Genomic DNA, 19,492 nt, shown 5'->3' with positions numbered 1-19,492 from the left:
CTTCTAGCAATAAGCAAAATACAAACAGAGACCGCTGGAAGAGTGTAATAAATGACACCAATAAAAAATATAATAATATTAAATTACAAGAGATATAAAACCAACAACAGAACTTGAACACAAATCACTTAACAAAAGCCCAAAGGAATAATGAACTAACAAAAAACTCAATCTAGTGTCTGACACCCCCGATTTAGGAACATGCAAACTAAAAAGCAACTGACTCCTCACTCTGCACATCAAAATGCAGGCTGCACTTTACTTTTGTTTTTCTGATTGTTATGTCCCATGAGCCTAGACTGTCTGGATGAAGGAGAACTGTGGTAGACAGATGGCTCATCCAATCACCTGCCAAGTATTGTTTGTATTACTTATTTTGAAATTGCACATGTTGTTTTTTCTCAGTTTCAGAGAATGACTTCCCAGATAGTTTAGTGTGGTAAATTATCTGGAGCATAAGGTTAGTGCTCACCAATCCCTCCAGCAATTCACTGTAATCCACTCAGCATTTGTATCACAGTGCTGTACATTGGTTCCAGCTGTCACTTTTTATATCCCTCTTCTTTTTCTTCTTTTGGCTGCTCACTCTAGGGGTTACCATATTTGATCCTCTGCCTCCATTTCATCCTACCCCTTGCATCCTTTTTTGTTACACCAACACTATCCATTCATTCACTCCATGAATCTTCTCTCACTCCTCTTTTCCTCCTTATTGGCAGCTTCATCTTAGCATCCTTTACTTAGTATGTCCACTACATGCACATGTCCTCAGCCTTGTCTCTCTTTGGCTCCACACTGTTCAACCTGAGCTGATGTAATCATTCCTAATCCTGTTCACCCAGGTCACTCCCAGCAGAACTCTTAGCATCTTCAACTCTGACACTTCTAGCCCCACCTTTTCTCTTTTTGCCAGTGCCATTGTCTCCAAACATACATCATGGCATAATGTCTTGTAAACTTTCACTTTTGTTGCCATCTTCTGTCACAAATCATCCCTGACACTTGAATCCACCCACTCCACCCTCCCTACACTCTCTTCCTAACTGCTATTCTGCATTGTCCATTGCTTTGGATGGTTGACCCCCAGGTATATTGTTTATTTAAATTAAAAAACAAAACAAAACAACGGAGAGAAAATTATATTACATTTGTATAGTGTTTTCTAAGAAGCCAGGGTCACATTTCCCTTTTGGTCAATTGGTGAAATACAGATTAGTTTTCAAAAAAATTGCATTTAAGCTTTTCAAGATTCACCTGTTGAGGACAGATTAAGCAGAGGGGAAGGCAGAAAAGTTTGAAAGGCAGAAAAGTCATGATGATGCTGTAAACTACTGCACCAACAGCAAAACAGGAAGAAAACTTCATTTCAAAGGCCAGTGCACTCAGCAGAGTAAAGTCGTGTTTGCTGTTGTAGAAGACGTAAAGGAAATCATACTTTCCATCAATAATCCGCTAACCGCAGATGATATTCAGCTCCACATTTTCTTTTAATACTTTATTACTTTTTATTCATTCTGTTTTGCAATTGCTGCAGAAAAGACACAAATATTAATATTTGAGGAGGATATGTAAGCATTTATGCTTAATAAATTAAACATTATCAGTTATAATTACTTTTGCTAATATATTTTCATACGTGCATCTTTCAAATAACTAATTAACGGATTCGGCAGTTACTGAAATGCTTCTGCTCACATATGTTGATCACTGTTTTTGATTTAGTCTCTGTGATTGCTGTTTCTCAACAAGAGCCTGCCTTCATTTGCCCTCTGTGAACAACCTGAGCTCTTTGAACTGTGCTTACCAAGGTATAATTCTGCTGTGTTAGCACAAGCACAGGGGGTTCGACAAAATACTTCTTCTGAATCCCCTCCAAGCTTATTTACGCTGAGTATGCTGGCAGTATAAGCACACCCAAACAAACACTCAGTGAGAAACCCCGATGACAGGTGATCCCTCAGTGCAGGAGAAGGTGTTGTTTGCTGAATGGGCAAATCCATCACAGACCGAAAAGTGAAAGAGATGTCAAAAAGAAGGAGGGTTGAAAAAAGATGCATGTTTGGCAGGTTGGCGTAGAAGTAATCAGGAAAGCTTAGGTAGGGTTGTGAGGTTGTTAGAGTTCAGAACCTCAAATTAGTACCCATCCCTAGTCATGACAAATTGCTTCTGCCCTCATGGATTCACCTTCTTTCTTCTCTTTTCCAAATAATAGTTTTAGAAATTTAGATGGATGGATTCTGTACATTGCACAGTACAAAAGGTGGAAAGCATCTCTCTATGAATCCTGTCAAGGAAAGCTGATAAGTGGGGACATTCCAGTTACACACAGATAAAACCTGCAGTATAAACTACTGCTCATTTGAGCACAATGGGTGATATAAAAAGCAGGGTCTCAATTCGAACCCATGCTTCATGATTATTAAATGCATGACCTGAATATGAGTACATTGTGCAGCTGTTGAATAGTCTGACTACCCATATGGAAAAGAAATAGTAAAAACTTATATGTGATTACTCATGAAAGTGGCCACTTCCTCATTACTTTCATATATTGTTTTAGTAAGTATCCAAAACATACAAGTTTCATTATATAATTTTTCAAGGGATCTTATATCTGTTTTCACTCTTATATGCTTTTCATACAAGTTTCACACAAGACAGATACAAACTTTATAAGATTTATATATATCTTTTCCATATGGGATACACTTGTGAAAGTGCTCACTGACAGCATCACTGTTACTCCAAGTCAAACGACAAATATAATCAATGTTCTTCACAGCTTAGTGGTGTTATTCTGAGTCAAACACAGAGCTAAATTGAAGCCTAGTTGTTGCACGCGCAAACACACACACACACACACACACACACACACACACACACACACACACACACACACACACACACACACACACACACACACACACACACACAGTACAGTCATTAATTTGTGATGCAAGTGCAATTAAATCATAAAACGACTCCCCACCACAGTCTGTCCTGTTAAAATGGCGCCAAAGTGATGAACTTAATCTACTGACCTCTATTGTTTCTTTTTCAAAGCGCTTGAACAGATTTTATACTGTGGGAATAAAACGAATCTTTCCTGTCGACATTTGAAGAGTCTGATACACAGGAAATGAACTATTATTCTATAGCTGGGTTTTTCCTGCTGTGGTCTGTTGTCAGAGATGTTAAGTGTAATTAGAGGTGTGATTACAAGAGCAACAGATTACTCTTCCAGCCAACCATAGCCACTGTAGCCATGTTTTTCCTCTTCCTAAATCCAAATATAGAAACCCACTCTGTTCTTGCAGTCATGTTGTCAGTCTGTATCACAGTGTAAAATTCTTGCAGGAATTCTAAGATGTGCTTAACTCCAACAGCACTCAGTATGAAGCCAGGTTTGTTGCTTATTTGGCCAGATGTGAGTTTTTATTGTCTACCTACCACCTCTGGCTTGTATATCAATTTAAAAGCTGTAATACACTAAAGGTTCACTAACGCAATGAATAATCTTTATTTAATTTTATGATTTTTGTTTTATTTTTTATTTTCTGACACACTACATAAGATTATGTTCTCAAAATCTTACACATAACTTCATCCATACTGTCAAATGTCTGAGCCATTTGGTCATCTCTGCCCTATGTTGCTGTTCTTCCTTTCTTTTAAACAAAATATCATTTATGTAGACAATCTGGGTCAATGGCACACAGTTAGGTTGTGGAATTTGTACTATTGCAATTTTTAGAAGGATTTTGATATTTCTTTACCTTAAGAAATAGAAGCTTAAAGTTTTGCGTTTAACTGCCTGTAATATTCCATAACAGATGTTCAGAATCAAATATTTATGATTAGTCAGCCATGTTGGACTTGGGAAGCTACTATGAATGACTGTGAGCTGAAACTATTTTAAAAAAATTATTACAATTACCAACAGAAACAGCAGCTATCTGTTAGCAAGCTAACCAGATAAAGCTAACCTCCTCTCTTTAAAACCTGAAGAGGTGATAGTGGGTCAGTGTGGTGGGTAGTGTGCCCTCATTTCATCTTTAGAGTAAGACGTAGTGCTCTCCAGGTATAATTCATATTCTACTTGACATTTAACGGGCATCAGAGTAATTGGTGTTGCATCAACCATTGTCTGATAGCAATCGTAGGAATCGTCAGCAACCAACTTGCAAGATGATCTGCTGGAGAAGCTATGTAAACTTACTATTTACAGGCATCAGACTTCCAGTCCTCGGCATAACCTGCTGTTCATGGTTGGAGGACAATGCATCACAAGATAGCAAGAAATGAGAGGCATGGGGAAGGGATTAGGCTAAAAGGTTCCAGGTTGCAAACACACTGTAGCCAAATGGATTTTAAGTCAGTATTCTTCTCTATCATTGTCATACTAAATGTTAAACTGGAATATACCTTACTACAGATTGCAGACTGCTGCAGCTATACACATTTCAACCTGATATTACGGCATGGCGTAAAATAGACATGCATGTCAGTTTAGCATCTTGCCTCTCCAGTGTGAAATGGATAGTAATTAATAGTTTCATTAGTTTCAGTGTGGGATTGTGTCTGTGTATTTTAAATTGTGTAAAGACTGGTGCTTAGTTACTTCTGATTGTTGGTGGAGTAGTGAATCAAATCCACAGCTCCTGCTTTTCACTGGGCTATATATGATTATGGAATATTGCCAGTTTATAAATATAGAATATTTATTTAATATATTTATTTATTTAAAATATAAAAATGAATTATTAGAAATAGTGGTTGAAGAATAGGCGAGGCTACACAGTGGTAAACATGCCTCTTGTCTAAAAATCCCTTCAGTCAGTGTTAAAACAAAGAGAAAACGCATCACGATGAAAGTGACTCAAGTACAGCTTGGAGAAAATTCAAATTGCCCCTGATTTCAGTTGCAATTTGACATACCTCAACTATTTCTCCCTGTTTCCTATCTTATGAATGGCTTCTTGACAGTCGTCCTTCAAATGAGACAATTTTTGAGGAGACTTCAGTGAACGGATGAATCAACTCTTTGTCAGCTCCTAAAAGTTCAGCTGCTGGACTTTTTCCGATTCTTAACGTCATGACTTTTAGACACTGTTCATCTGCTACAGATAGTTTTGTATGTTTCAACTTTGTTGTTCACTTGTCTAGACATACTAAGCCAACATATGCCAAGTCTTCTGCTAGTAACAAAGTGCCTTAGGATACAATTTGAAATTAGTTCTTTTCTAAGTTGTCTATTATGTGTAGACACGATGCTGATTCATTCCTTTTTTAATGCCTGAATGACTTATAGGTTAGTGTTAAGTAGCTAAACAAAGAAAATATTTCTTTTGAAACTGTCAGGTATAAGAACTGCACTGAAAATGAGTGAAAAGCAGCTGATATTCAGAGAAAACTGGTTGAAAACTCCTCAAGCTGCTGTTTATTTTGAGCATTCAGTTTCAGTTCTGTTGTAACTTATATATGGGAAATAAAAGTAATGAACAACTGCACGCTTGTCTGGACCAGTGTTGGTCAAGTTACTTGAAAAAACGAATCAGTAACTAATTACTGATTACTTCCCCAAAAAAGTAATCCCGTTACTTTACTGATTACTTATTTTCAAAAGTAATTAATTACTTAGTTACTTAGTTACTTTTTAAAAACACGATTTACAACCTGAAGAGGTGATAAAGCGATATATCTTTCAGCCCAATTCTACTTTTTCTACATAATCCATCATACAAAATGTAATCAAATGGAAAAGTCTCTTTTTTAAATTTGTTTTATCAGTTTTAATCTTTTAACTTTATGCATCAAGCAAAAATGTAATTATATGCAACATTCTCTGAGTTGAATAAATTAGTTTAACATTTAAACCTATTTTCTGCACATTCCAGCACATAAAATAAAATATTTTTTTTGTTTACACTCACTCTTTCAAATAGATGCAAGTGAAACACAGCAGAACATAAATAAAGTCAAAGACTCAGCGGTCCTGTTGCTCTATTTTCACCTGTAAAGCAGGACTGCGGTAGGCAGAGGTTTACCCTGGTGCAGGTGTGCAGCGGTCAGTGGAAGGATACGGCAGTGTCTCTGTGAGTTTCCCATTACGTCGTTACGCTCTCGGTGCTTGCTTGGAAGTTTAGGGGTTTTTTTCGCTGTAAAAATAAGTTTTCTTCCCACGCACGATGGACACTAATGTTTTTGTCACTTTTTATGGAATCGAACTCAAAGTAAGGTCAGTACTTCCACGCTGCACGCTCACACTCTCTCCCACAATCGATATGTGATCCATTGTTGATCTGCACACAGCTGTTGTCACTAACGGCGCACTCGCTTACGTCACTGTCGTGAGACACGGTTCACGGTTTTAGTAACGCAGCGTTCCTACGGGAAAGTAACGGTAATCTAATTACCGTTTTTGCAATAGTAATCCCTTACTTTACTCGTTACTCGAAAAAAGTAATCAGATTACAGTAACGCGTTATAAGTAACGCATTACTGCCCATCTCTGGTCTGGACCATCTGTATAAATCTCTCTGTCAACTCGTGGAAAGGAAAGTATCAAACCCTATCAGGGTTAATTATGATAGACCACATCTTGACCGAGCTTAGGCATGCTGCAGTTATGAAAACCAGTTCTCCTCCATCTGTTTTCCTAACGACTCTTCTAGCTTCACTTGGAGACTACTGGGAAAAAAAAGAATATCCACAACTTAAATTTTTCTGGTAAACTTTCCAACCTCAAACTAAACATTGATCTAGTCAATAGTAACATAGTTTCTACATTTTTCAAAACAATAATCTTAAAATAACAATCAATACAGGCTGACTTATAAGAGTGACCTAGTTAAATTGGTATGTTATGAAAAAAATAGCAGATAATGATGGCGCATTTTTGCAGTCCAGATAATGACTAAATACCAAATGTTGTCATTTAGAGAAGACGGCGCTCCTAAATTTAACCAGATTTATGAGATTGATTCGATTTTCTTTTCATATTGTTATATGAGTAAACAAACCTTCTTGTTATATTGTTATAACTGGATGTCAGAGCGATCAATGTTTATATCACTAAATACAACATAGAGAATGAGTAAAGGATAATAAACAAAATACCATGTAAGGCTGAAACAGCACTGGGGCACAATTTATTCTTGACCTTTTTAACACTTCTCAAATTCAAGCTTGAATTAGTCTCTTTTTTTTGGAGAGAAAGTATGAAATTCCTTTCTTAATGATGAAGATTCTGGGGTCACCTTGCTGCTCCGATACAAATTACCACCGTCTTCTCCTCTCTGACAAACACACTCACAGCAGGATGACGAAACAGTCTTTGAATCCCAGAGGAGATGGTGCATTTTAAGCAGGTCAGAGGTCAGTGTGGAGGAAGAAGAGGAGACTGCGAATGATTTAACCAAACTCACTCTGAATGATGAACAGCCACCACAGCTTGACTTGGGTGGGAAATCAAAATAAGACAAACTCGCAATTTAACCAAAGTTTATAAAATGTAGCCCGCCCTGCAGACACATGAGCAGGTTCATTATGTAGCTTGGACTTTGTTCCTGTGTATGCCCTCTGCCTGGAAACATATCTGAAATTTAGTAATTTTTGTTACCCGATGGGAGTAATATGTAGAACATAATGATTCATCTGAATATTCCATCTTGATGCGATTTGAAAAATATCACATTTGCTGCTGAGAACTGCATGCAAAGTGGTTTCACATACTCAAGATCAATTTAAACCACAGCACAATGACATGTCTAGAGCAATTGTGCTGAGATGCATTATTGATCTGACAACAGGTGACGAATCGACAGTCTGTGGATGACTGGAAGATCAAACAAAGAGAGGATGAGGATGCAGAAATAAATTCAGTAATTAATTTGTAACTAGTGTCACCTATGGTGCTACCAAGTTTCTCTTATTTAAAAAAAACAAACTTTTTCACCGGTGCCCGGTGAAAAAAACAGAAGCAAGAAAAGGGAGAGAATGAAAAGGTGCAGGGGTCAAAACAGAGGCAGTAGGAGGAGTGGGTGAACCCAGGCTGAAATTAAAAAGTGATGACAAGAGAAAGACAAGTGTGACAGATTAGAGAGGAGACGAAGTGATCAGGAGGTTAGATGGAGAAGCGTGAGCTGAGAAGACAGGGAGAGGTAGATGGTGCAGGGAGGGACACAGCTGCAGCACAGTCCTAGTTGTAATTCTTCACAAGGCACCAACGTTTTGTTTTTTTTGAGTGAAAACTTACAGAAAGTTTTTCTCTTATTTCTTTATAGTGTCAATTTGAATTCTGAAGAAGCACAGCAGTCGCCACAGAATTTGGCAGTATATTGCATCATGCTGAGAGTCTGCACAGATAGCCTCCCTCTGTTTTTTTTAGAATACTATAACTGATAAGACAGACTCAGAATTTAATATATCAATTACTAGTTCCCAGTATAAAAAATAAATTCAAATTGCCACAGGCTATATGTAAACCTGTATCTTTGAGTATGAATTTAATTAGTATTAATTAATAGGAATCCAGATGTGTGAGAAAATGAGGTGCAAGATTCATGTTAATAGAGTGTTTTTCTTCCCACTGTAGCTTGCTCATATGGGGTCATCTGACTGCAGGGTTTTTCTCTGTAGTACTGTAGAGTCTTTACCTTACAATATAATGCACCTTGAGGCTACTGTTGTTGTTTGGCACAATTTAAATAAAGTTAAATTTAATGAAATTGAAAATAATCCAAAAGGGCTAAAAATAAATGAATAAAAGTGAACTGCCATTTATTGGATTCACCAAGTCAGAAGCACATTCCAGTCTGCATTTTCCTTTCTTTGTGTTAGTTTGATAAAGTCATACTACAGTGAAATCTACACACCTTCTGACTTTGTTGTAATGTTCTCAGATGAGTGTAGCAGAGACAGCAAAATATGTAAGATGCTTACCAACTCTTTAGATATAATCATAGCCTTCCCTCATTTAACAAGCTTCGTAAGCATGTAAGCTTGTTCCCTGACATGTTTACTTGTTTGTTACGAAACAGTTTATGATAACGTCACCTAGAAGTTATAGAAAGACTCATTTAATGACAGAAGTCCAATGTGCACTCTCTTTGAGATCTGTCGCTAATAACGCCAAAGAGAAGTATGTGTCTTTTACTGCCTAACTACATTATACTCACTCAATAGCCACTATGTGCTATTTCCATCCTGAGCAGCTACTGTATTATACAATAGGCTTTTAGAGATGTTTTTCCACAGGAAACCAGCTGCCTACTGTTAGAAACATTTCTGTGAGAGCTGTGAAAGTCGAAAACAGAATAGAGATACTGATTTGCAAATAATCATAACTTTGCATCAGAAATTGGATGCTGAGTTTAGATAATATTTATGACAGCTTTTTTTTTAAAATGGTACTGAACCTACCAGAAGTATTCAGACTTTTTCTCTAACCTCTGGAAATCTCGTGCCCATTTCCCCTTACCTTTCATGTGCTTGATTGTGCTTTTGGAGAGTCTGAAACATTTGATTAGATTTTTTAGAAACCTAATTCTTCCAAATGCATCTTTGCATTATTCTGCACACTTCCACTTCAATAAAAAAGTAGCTGCACTTGTCATAAATGCTATTTTGTAATAAAAAAAATGTCTATACTGTCTATACATCTAAAGGAATTTAACTGGCTATTACTGTAAACCTCTGTATGTTTGTCCGGTCTGTTATGAGTGAAACTCATTATAATAGGTTATATTTTTATAACAACTTATATTTACATGTATAAGGTGACTGCTATGTAAGTATGCTACTGTCTCTGCATACCAGCTACTGTAAAATTATGCCTCTTATGCATTAACTGTGGTACATAATAATTTCATATTTAGATGCTCCAAGGATATAATTTCAGAGTTTCTGTTCTAACCCAGTAAGTTTAATGTCTTCATTAGTGATATGCTATTGTTTGACTTAATGCTTCAGTAAACAGTGTGAATAGAAGATATTTATTTCTCCTCTCTCAAAGACAAATCATTGCAAGATTTTATAATTAATTTAAATTCTTTAATTCTTTTCTCAGCAGGTTTTATAGAAAATGCTTTCTAATTGAATCTAACTGCTTCTCCACATCTAATCACAAAAGCTTTGCTTCTGTTAAACCTTGAGAATTCACATATTTATATATATACATTCTGTTCATAATTTTTATGGACAGGATTTCTAGGCGCAGCCAAGTGGCGGAGGGCTTTCACTTTGGTGGCCTCAGAATCTCATCTCTGATTTTTGCAGATGATGTGGTTCTGTTGGCTTCATCGGGTGAGGGCCTCCAGCTCGCACTGGAACGGTTCGCAGCCGAGTGTGAAGCAGCGGGAATGAAGATCAGCACCTCCAAATCTGAGGCCATGGTTCTCAGCCGGAAAAGGGTGGAGTGCCCACTCCGGGTCGGGGATGAGTTCCTGCCCCAAGTGGAGGAGTTCAAGTATCTCGGGGTCTTGTTCGCGAGTGATGGGAGAAGGGAGCCGGAGATCGACAGACGGATTGGGGCTGCAGCTGCAGTAATGCGGACGCTGCACCGGTCCGTCGTGGTGAAGAGGGAGCTGAGTGTAAAAGCGAGGCTCTCAATTTACCGGTCGATCTACGTCCCTACCCTCACCTATGGCCACGAGCTGTGGGTAGTGACCGAAAGAACGAGATCGCGGATACAAGCGGCAGAAATGAGCTTCCTCCGAAGGGTGGCTGGCCTCTCCCTTAGAGATAGGGTGAGAGGTTCGGCCATCCGGGAGGGGCTCAGAGTAGAGCAGCTGCTGCTCCACATCGAAAGGAGCCAGCTGAGGTGGTTCGGGCATCTGACAAGGATGCCCCCTGGGCGCCTCCTGGGTGAGGTGTTCTAGGCATGTCCCACCGGGAGGAGGCCCCGGGGCAGACCCAGGACACGCTGGAGAGATTATATCTCTCGGCTGGCCTGGGAACGCCTTGGTATTCCCCCGGATAAGCTGGAGGAGGTGGCTGGGGAGAGGGAGGTCTGGGCCTCTTTGCTTAGGCTGCTGCCCCCGCGACCCGGCCCCGGACAAAGCGGATGAGGATGGATGGATGGATGGATGGATGGATATATATATACATTTTTCTGTTGTTGAATATACCCATTTGTGTTAAAATGGATATGATTCATTTATAGCACATTTTTGCAAACTGCATGGCCAATAGTTCTTAAGTCCATCAAATTCAATCCTTGAAATAAATGGACTGAATGCCCTCTTCTGGGTCACATCAAAAGCCTTCAGTATTTCTTGGATTAGTCGTGACCTCAAAGAGTCAGTTCACTCCAATGTAAGAAAAGAAAAAAAATGATCTTCTGCTTTGAGACCTAGTGCATTTCTTATTCTACTAAAACACTGAGTTTGAAGATAGCTGAGTGCTTTCAGCTAAATGCACATGACAACGTAAGTGACTGCAAATGCATTTTAACATAATATGCAAGAAAACTGTATGTAGGAAGCACTTGTCACAGAAGCATCAAGGGACAGTTTGTATTACCAAGTAAAATTTTCTCAGGGGGATGCAGCTGCAGTCAGTTTGGTTTGGGCGAAAGACAGATAGAGCTGAGTATGAGCAGACCTAAAGAGCATGATGTTGCATCAAGGAGATCAGGTTAACTGCTTAAACTCTCTGAGATATCATTGGCTTATCAACCAAATCCAATATGAATCCAAGGCCCTGTCCAAAGGAAAGAAGCCTTTAGGAAAGGTAACCAATAGTACCCTATTTCATAGAAGCAACAAAACACAGCTGTCACGCAAGATGGTATGTGTGAAATGCTTTGACAAAAATCGTAGCTGCAAGTTCTTTACTAGGAAAAACAAGAAGAAGAGAGAAAGAGAAAGCGGTCTATCACTTTGAGTCCTTATCAGTTCTCATTGGCTCCATATTGAGAGTCACCACCATCTCTAAACAGCATGTCAAAGACATTACATTCATGCAAATTAATTACATGCTGCCTGGTCAAATGTTTGTGGATGTTTGAGGTGTTTACCCTCTTTGTTTTGATCAGTGTTAGGGTCATTATTCAAAAAAAGTAATTATAGCGCATATTACACAAAGTTTTTCATAAAAGTAAAGCAGTACGTTACACCTATACATTAAATTACATTTTCTACAAATAACCATTGATATTCACAAATAAACCGCTAACGTCCTACCTGTGGGCCAGACCACCCAGCCTACCTCAGAAGACACTCGTTTTTACATGAAATCTCACGCACGCTTTGCTTATCTAAGCAGCCACACACAATGAAACACACTCACACACACAAACGAGTTCGGACTCCTGTGGCAGTGAGGCAGGTTTCCCCTGAAACTGGTCTTTTTTTTCTTTTTTCTTTCTTCTGAATCTGAACTTTACTTCTGAACTTTACTTAATTACTCCCAGGAATAGTAATTATACTACTATACTATTATGTTACTTTCATGTTACTCTGTAAAATTATCTGAAACACACTGTCTCATAATGACCAGTTAACACTAGAAACATACAGGCTACAGCCCCACACACCAACACAAATCTCTATCCTAATGAGGACACACGTGGTCTTTCTCTTAGTATTTAGTTATGAACACAAAGCCGAAAACACAAATCAAAGATTAAAACCAGCACAAAGAGACAAAGAGATCGTCACAGTGATTCTACTTTAGAAACATGAACAGGTAGAAACGGACTCCTCAGCCCGACTGTTCATCCATTTGTTACCACTTGAAGTTTAGCAGCGGCTTCACTGCAGATGACGACTCACTTTATCACGGTGCTGGGCTGGGGTCAGCATCTAACATCACTCTGGGCTGTGGGCTAGCTTAGCGTTAGCATGCTATCTGTGCAGGTGCTTGCAAAGAGCCGAAGTTATGTTATCTGTGTAATGCAGTTGTTTCTGTCCTGGAGCAGTCTCCGCTCTACCATCGTGCTCTCATAGTTTTGTGCAATAAAAATAAATGATCATTGCGAGAACCGATAAGCAGGCTCTAAAGGGCAGGCAGACTAACGACTCCAAGAATTTTGACTACTAGAACTGGTTCTTGATTCCCATCCCAATTAGGATGTCCCCTTACTTGTAAATGCTAAAATGAATTGTAATAGATCAGATGGAAGTGAGAATATTTTATTCAGCTGGCCACTCCTTCACCTAATACAACCTTTCACTGTCAGAATACGCTTATATTCCAGTGACTTGATGTGTTTCTGAGCAACAAATATGGGCTAGCCTACACACAGTACAGCCCAGTGGAAAACCCTTTTGTGATGTACCCTTCCATCAGAAAATGAATAATGCATAAAAATGTACGATAGTGCTTTCAGTATAGCATAAAATCAAAGTGCTACACTTGTTGGGCTCTTCATTATTACATGATCACAGATGGTTCCTTTTTGTAGAATGTCAGCTAATCAATAGCCTCTAATTGAAGGAGTGTAGGCTGGATTAATATGATTTGGAGGAGAGGATAGTGGGAAGCACTAATAAGGCAGGCAACAACACTGCACTGCTCGAGCCTTCATTTACATGGCACTGTATAGCTGTGAACATACACCTACATCCCCATTACATAATCCCCTAATGTACCCAACAACTCTTCCATAGCATACAGTACATATAAAAAGATGGTTCATGTTAGCAGATATAACCACTGCATACTGACAGGAATGATATTTTACAGCAGTAACACCCAAGGGGCATGCTGTAATGTGACTGGGAAAAGAACAATGATCCACCATATGCACAAATCCTATCAAAAGAACTGGATTGGGATTACTTTCTTAGTCGCTTCAGGGTTTTTATAACTTACTGGTTAACATTAAAATCAGCAAATGGTTATTATGGTAGTTGATCATAGCAACTATGATTATAATCCACAGGCCAACTACTACACTAGTCAAAAGCAAACAGAATTCATATGACTTGCAACATGTTACTTGTTCAGAATATAGCTCAACAAAGCTATTGCAAAGTGAAAACAGTGTATCAGTGGTGCTGCTTCAGTAAAGTCATCCCCCTCTCATGATCACAGAAACACACATGTGCACACCTAAACCACAAAGAATTGGTTTCTCTGTTGCCTCTCCTCCTTCTCTCCTATGCACACAGTAACTGTTTGCTTTGGTGCTGAGCTGGTCACCACAGCAAACCAATTGTTCTATACTCTTGATTTGGTTCGGCTTTGGTTAGTACATACCAACCTACCCCTGAGCCCTTGTCCTTGTCCTTATGATTTGCTCCCTTTCTACATTCTCCCCGCTGGACAGATTTTGGCCATCATAACCTGCAGTTTCTTGTCTATGATGATAAAAAAAAGCCCAGCAGTCAACTTTCTGCACAAAACCTAGATGCTGTTCAGTATATTAAAAATAAACAGCATTAACAGTGATGTCATGGTTTGTGATATTTTTAAAGTGGACATCTGCTCTGTTTGCTCATCCTCTGAAGTCTGTGATCATAAACTCCACCCTCTTATTCCATATTACACCTCAGTCCACCATCAAATCTGTTTTCCATCACCTCATAAAGCGCTGCAAGAGTCTGTTCATCCCTGTCAGACTGAATGCACACTTTCAATGCCTCTCATCTGGACCCTTAATGGACTACCCAACAAAGCCCAGCACAAGCTTCAGTGTCTGCACAACTGCTCCCCACCATCAGATCTTAAATATCTTACTGGCTGTCACTTGTTGCCACTGCCTATGTCCTGAGTTCATAATTCTCTATTTTTGTCTTTTCATATATTGAAATTTCCCAGAAAGGTGTTATATTAATGTAAGATTATTAAACAATAATAATCATAGTTTATTATTAAAATATACAGACATGTGACATAGCACATGTACTAGAAAAGAGGGGTGTGTTCGGCATATCAGAGTGTCTCCAGGGTCTGGCCATAAACTGACTGACAGGGACAGAAAAAGAGTCTGTTCTACCTGCTCTGATGAAACAGTAACCAAAAGCTCTCTCTCCTTATCTCGCTTTGTTCATAGAAACAAATCTATTATATTACATTTCTACATTTTGTATCTCTCACTGCATGCGCGCGCGCGCGCGCGCGCACACACACACACACACACACACACACACACACACACACACACACACACACACACACACACGAATGCCAACAATTATTTATGACATCCCTAATTCCCCTCTGCACATAGACTGCCATTAACCCAAGGAAAAAAGCAGTTTCCTTGCTTATAAATCTAATGTAATGTGTTGTGGCTACACATGTGTGTGTGCTATAGAAAATTAGTTGTCTTGTGTCCTTCAAACAGCAACTCCGTATGACATCAGTGGTCTTTGGTGTGTGTTAAGGACCTAGATCCACATATTACCATACCTAGTTATTATCCTTTGAAGCTATTAGCCAAATCCATATTAAAAAGCCCATCACACTGCCATTTTAAAAATTTGATGTAGTTATTATATTTATATTATTTCAGCTATATTTCAAGATGCATTCCCACTTTCCTTAAAGTGGTTCTTTCAAAACTCGCAGTAAAACTTTAACTTTATATACAGAAGCAGTGGGCAAGCATGCATATTATTTGTTTAGGCTGTCACTCTGCTTTGTGCTGTCACTAGTGTTAACATAAAAGACAAGTATGACAAGAATTACTGTTCTTCTCCTTGTTCTTGTCTTATGTCAACCTAATATATTCATGTTGAAAAGAAGGGGCTGTGCTTTAGGTTGCTGAAAAACTGAAAGTGTTGTGGAATTGAATGGAAGTATTCATCAAGTGCACAATAAAACACACACTGCAAAAGAAATGAGAGGAGTGCACAGTCCATGTCAAGTTAGTGGACACATTATTACACACACTAGTACACACACACAAACTCATATACCCAAGGTTTTTTTTTTCTGCCTGCATTGACTGGTAAGGTTAGAGAGTCGCTGTCAGTCAGCCTCTCTCTGCTTATTGGGTTAAAGCTAACACAGAAGACCAGGTGGCCAATGAGCTGCAGGCAGTCCACTTCTGGGAAAGGCACTCACACACGTGCATATGCAGAGATCTGCAAATACAGATCCACAGAGAGGGATAACAGCCGTTTGCATATAGTACACTGAAGCTACCGCAGACTACAAAGCAGGATTTGAACCATTGGTAATTTTTGGTCAGATCTCGCTCCTGTTGCCTTCGGTGTACTCCTTAATATATCAGAGGCATGTGGAGAATGGAAATGAGGAAAGGGCAACATCAGTTAAGTTAAATGACGACAGCCCTGTTGAATGATTCCCCGTTTCCCCATACAGCTTTGCTTGATTAAACTAATATGTCACCAAGGCAATCAGAACCACACTCTCCATGTCTCACTACGTGTGTCACACTCTCTTGTGTTATTTTGGCCATTTCTCTCCATCTGTCTTAATATTGTCTTCCAATTTTTATGTTCCTCTCCCCTATGGCTATCTTCCTCATTTCCTCTTTTCTAGTCCCTTGCAATGTAAAAAACAATGTAGGTGTATTTGCTTAAACTCTTATACCTTATGAATATTATTAAGTATGAATATATGATCGTGGCAGTGCTGAAAACTGGTATTCCTTGCTAAAATAGATCTCTTCATTTTTGTCTTTTGTTGTTTTTATTTGGAAGACACATTTCTCCTTAAATAAAATAATCTAATATTTGTCACTACAGACTATAGCAGTAAATAAAAAACATTTTAAATCTTCTACACTGAATTTAGTACTGCTCTGTACAGCTGACAGGTGGGTTGTAAATTATTAAACATACTGTAGATGTGACCACGTTGTTTTAATTTTTCATGAGTTCTGAATGTGCCATGAGGGAAACAGTGTTATCCTACCTTCCTGTTTAACCCGTTTAAAGTGTTTAAAGTGGAAATCTCTGGGGGTGAAAAATTAAGCCAAGATAAAAGAGCCAAAAACATTTCCTTTAGTGGCAAGTCAACCCACATCTTACACTGTTAAGATTATGGCATTAAAAACACCTGGTTCAAAAGTGGTTTGGTCGCTTTGGATAGTTCCCCCTTACATCCTGCATGCATTCATTTCCCCCAGGTCTATTGGGGGGTGGGGGTGGGGTGGGGTTATAACCCTTTCATTTGGGTTAGGGTCATGGCTGCTTTGACTGACAGGTGTACCTACAGCAGTGGGTTACAAGTGCATTTGTTGTAGCCTGGTAGTCTGATAGGCATCATCTCTATTAATTGGAGTCACTGAAGTGGACCTCTGACAACCAGTATGTCCTCCTCTGGGGTCCAGATTAATCAATGTCTGCTTCAGTGTAGTGAGTGAAATTCTAGTTTTCTCGCTACACCACACTAAATTAGCAGATATGTGTGTCTATGATCTGCACCCATACAATTTGTGCACGCTAACGCAGCAGGCTAGTTGGTAGCTTCTTTCAAATATGCTAACGTTTGGCCAGCATAGACGGAGAAAATGCGAACCTCAAGAATTCAATGTACACTTTTCAACTCTGTAGTAGGCTACCTCACTTTCTTGAATTCTACTACTTTCATTTAATTCCAGGCTGTATTTTTTGTTTTCTCTCTCGTTCTTTCTTCGCCCAGGTGGCATTATAGTTGAATTAAGTAGCTTATCACCAGCTGGTAACTGAGCAGGGAATATATTTTCCCAACTCAGTCTCAGAGAGGCATTAGACTTGAAGAAATGGACAAAGCGGATTACAGTTTTAAAAATATAGGGAAAGCTAGATATCAAATACATTAGAACTGGATTTATTTATTACCAGTAGTTATGCTTCTAGAGTAATCAGATGTTACATCATCATAAAACCTCCACCATCTGGTGCTGCTAATGGCTCCTCTGCTTCTCTTCCCTTCCTTAATGCCCATCGAGATGAATTGTCAGCTTGTCAGACAGACATTAGGCACCAAAGCTGCTGAATCCAGCCTCTGTAGGTAAGCTCTGTGCTCTGAGACTTCCTGTTCTGCATTCAATGATTAGCACCATGTACTTGGCAAGTTTCCTTTTGAAGAGTCAGTGATCTTCCCTGGAGGTTTTCAGTGCTTAAAGGACAGCTTTGGGTGGTGGATTAAGACAAGACAACAATTCCTGATTGCAACATACTGAAAGGATTTACGGCTTCAGATGAGCAGGTCATTGATATTTCCTGCCACTAATGAAGGTGATAGCATGTTTGCAATGCAGTGCAATGATACCTGAGCCTTGACTTTTAAAATTAACCTCAGTGACTTGTTCACATCCATCTCCAGCTCTGTGGAGCAGCTGCTCAGTAGGTCTTTCAGACCTTCATATTACGAGAACATAGTGGACTGTTAATCCTCATATAAAAGGTTTACAAGCAGAAGGTAACACAGTGTCATTTCTTCTGTAACCCTTTATCTACTGGCAAGCATCATGTTGAGTCCTGGCTTCATGCTCATCTCTTTGTTTGTGATTCTTTTGGGGCATTTACTGCTTTCATTAGATAGTGATAATAGAGAGGCGAAAGAAAATGAAACAAAACACGACACCCACAAAGAGCTAATTGACATGTTGTATCCAGTATGGCTGTATAGGGCACTCTCATCACATCATCAATGTTTAAATAATTTATTAACTAACAGGAATCAGCCACTGTCAAATGTTGAGGGTATGTGGTTATCCAATCCACGTTCCTACTGCTGTGCATAAGCAGACACACAGACATATGCTCTCTTTACTTTGTTCACTGGTAACGATCGAAACAAATTCTGTTAGGATGAGTAGATTCACAAGGTTCACGTGGTTGCCTGTAGGTAGCATAACAGAAGTGGCTGCAGTAACTCATGACAAGCTCACAAAACTATGAGAGGGGTTTGACTATTGTTTGATTTATGCCGTGCATCTGGAGCATTTGTGAACCCTTTACGGTTTGTATGAAAAACTTTATATTCAGACATGTTTTTAAAAATGTCCATTTCATGTCCATTACTTTAAAAATATAGGCTTTTGAAATAGAATGATTCTTTTTGATACACCCTGTATAATATAAATCTGCCTTAAGACCCATGTGGTTAATTTTAAGGTAGAAGTGTTAATTGGGGCCTTGAGTTGTGTGTCCCTGTGCTCATTAGGATTATGAGCTCATGAGGATTTTGACTATGAAGACTAATGCAGTTGTTTTTTGTTTCATATTACATACATTTTGAATACCATGATCATTTTTTGAGGGTTGTATTCATCCAGACAGAAAAGAGGTAATGAATCGTGAAATGCCCTTAGGAGGCAGTTTGCCAAGTGTTTGACAGCCTCCATTTATTTGTGATGTGCTAATGTGTGTCTTTGTCTTAATGTCCTTTTTTCTCCTTCCTCTTCTGTGCTCCTCCTCTCCCACAAGATGGGACATGACACTGGTTGACCAGATAGTGTACTGAACTAATGTCAAAAAAGCAGAACACCAGAGGTCAAGTAGTGTTTGGGAAGAATATACAGCTCTGTCTTTTTCTTGGCTGGCACTTCTATTGCCAATCTGAATTAAAGGACTGGTCAGAGCTC

This window comes from Astatotilapia calliptera, chromosome 6, assembly GCF_964374335.1.
Source record: "Astatotilapia calliptera chromosome 6, fAstCal68.1, whole genome shotgun sequence".
NCBI classification, from domain to species: domain Eukaryota; kingdom Metazoa; phylum Chordata; class Actinopteri; order Cichliformes; family Cichlidae; genus Astatotilapia; species Astatotilapia calliptera.
This window is presented reverse-complemented; position numbering follows the sequence as displayed.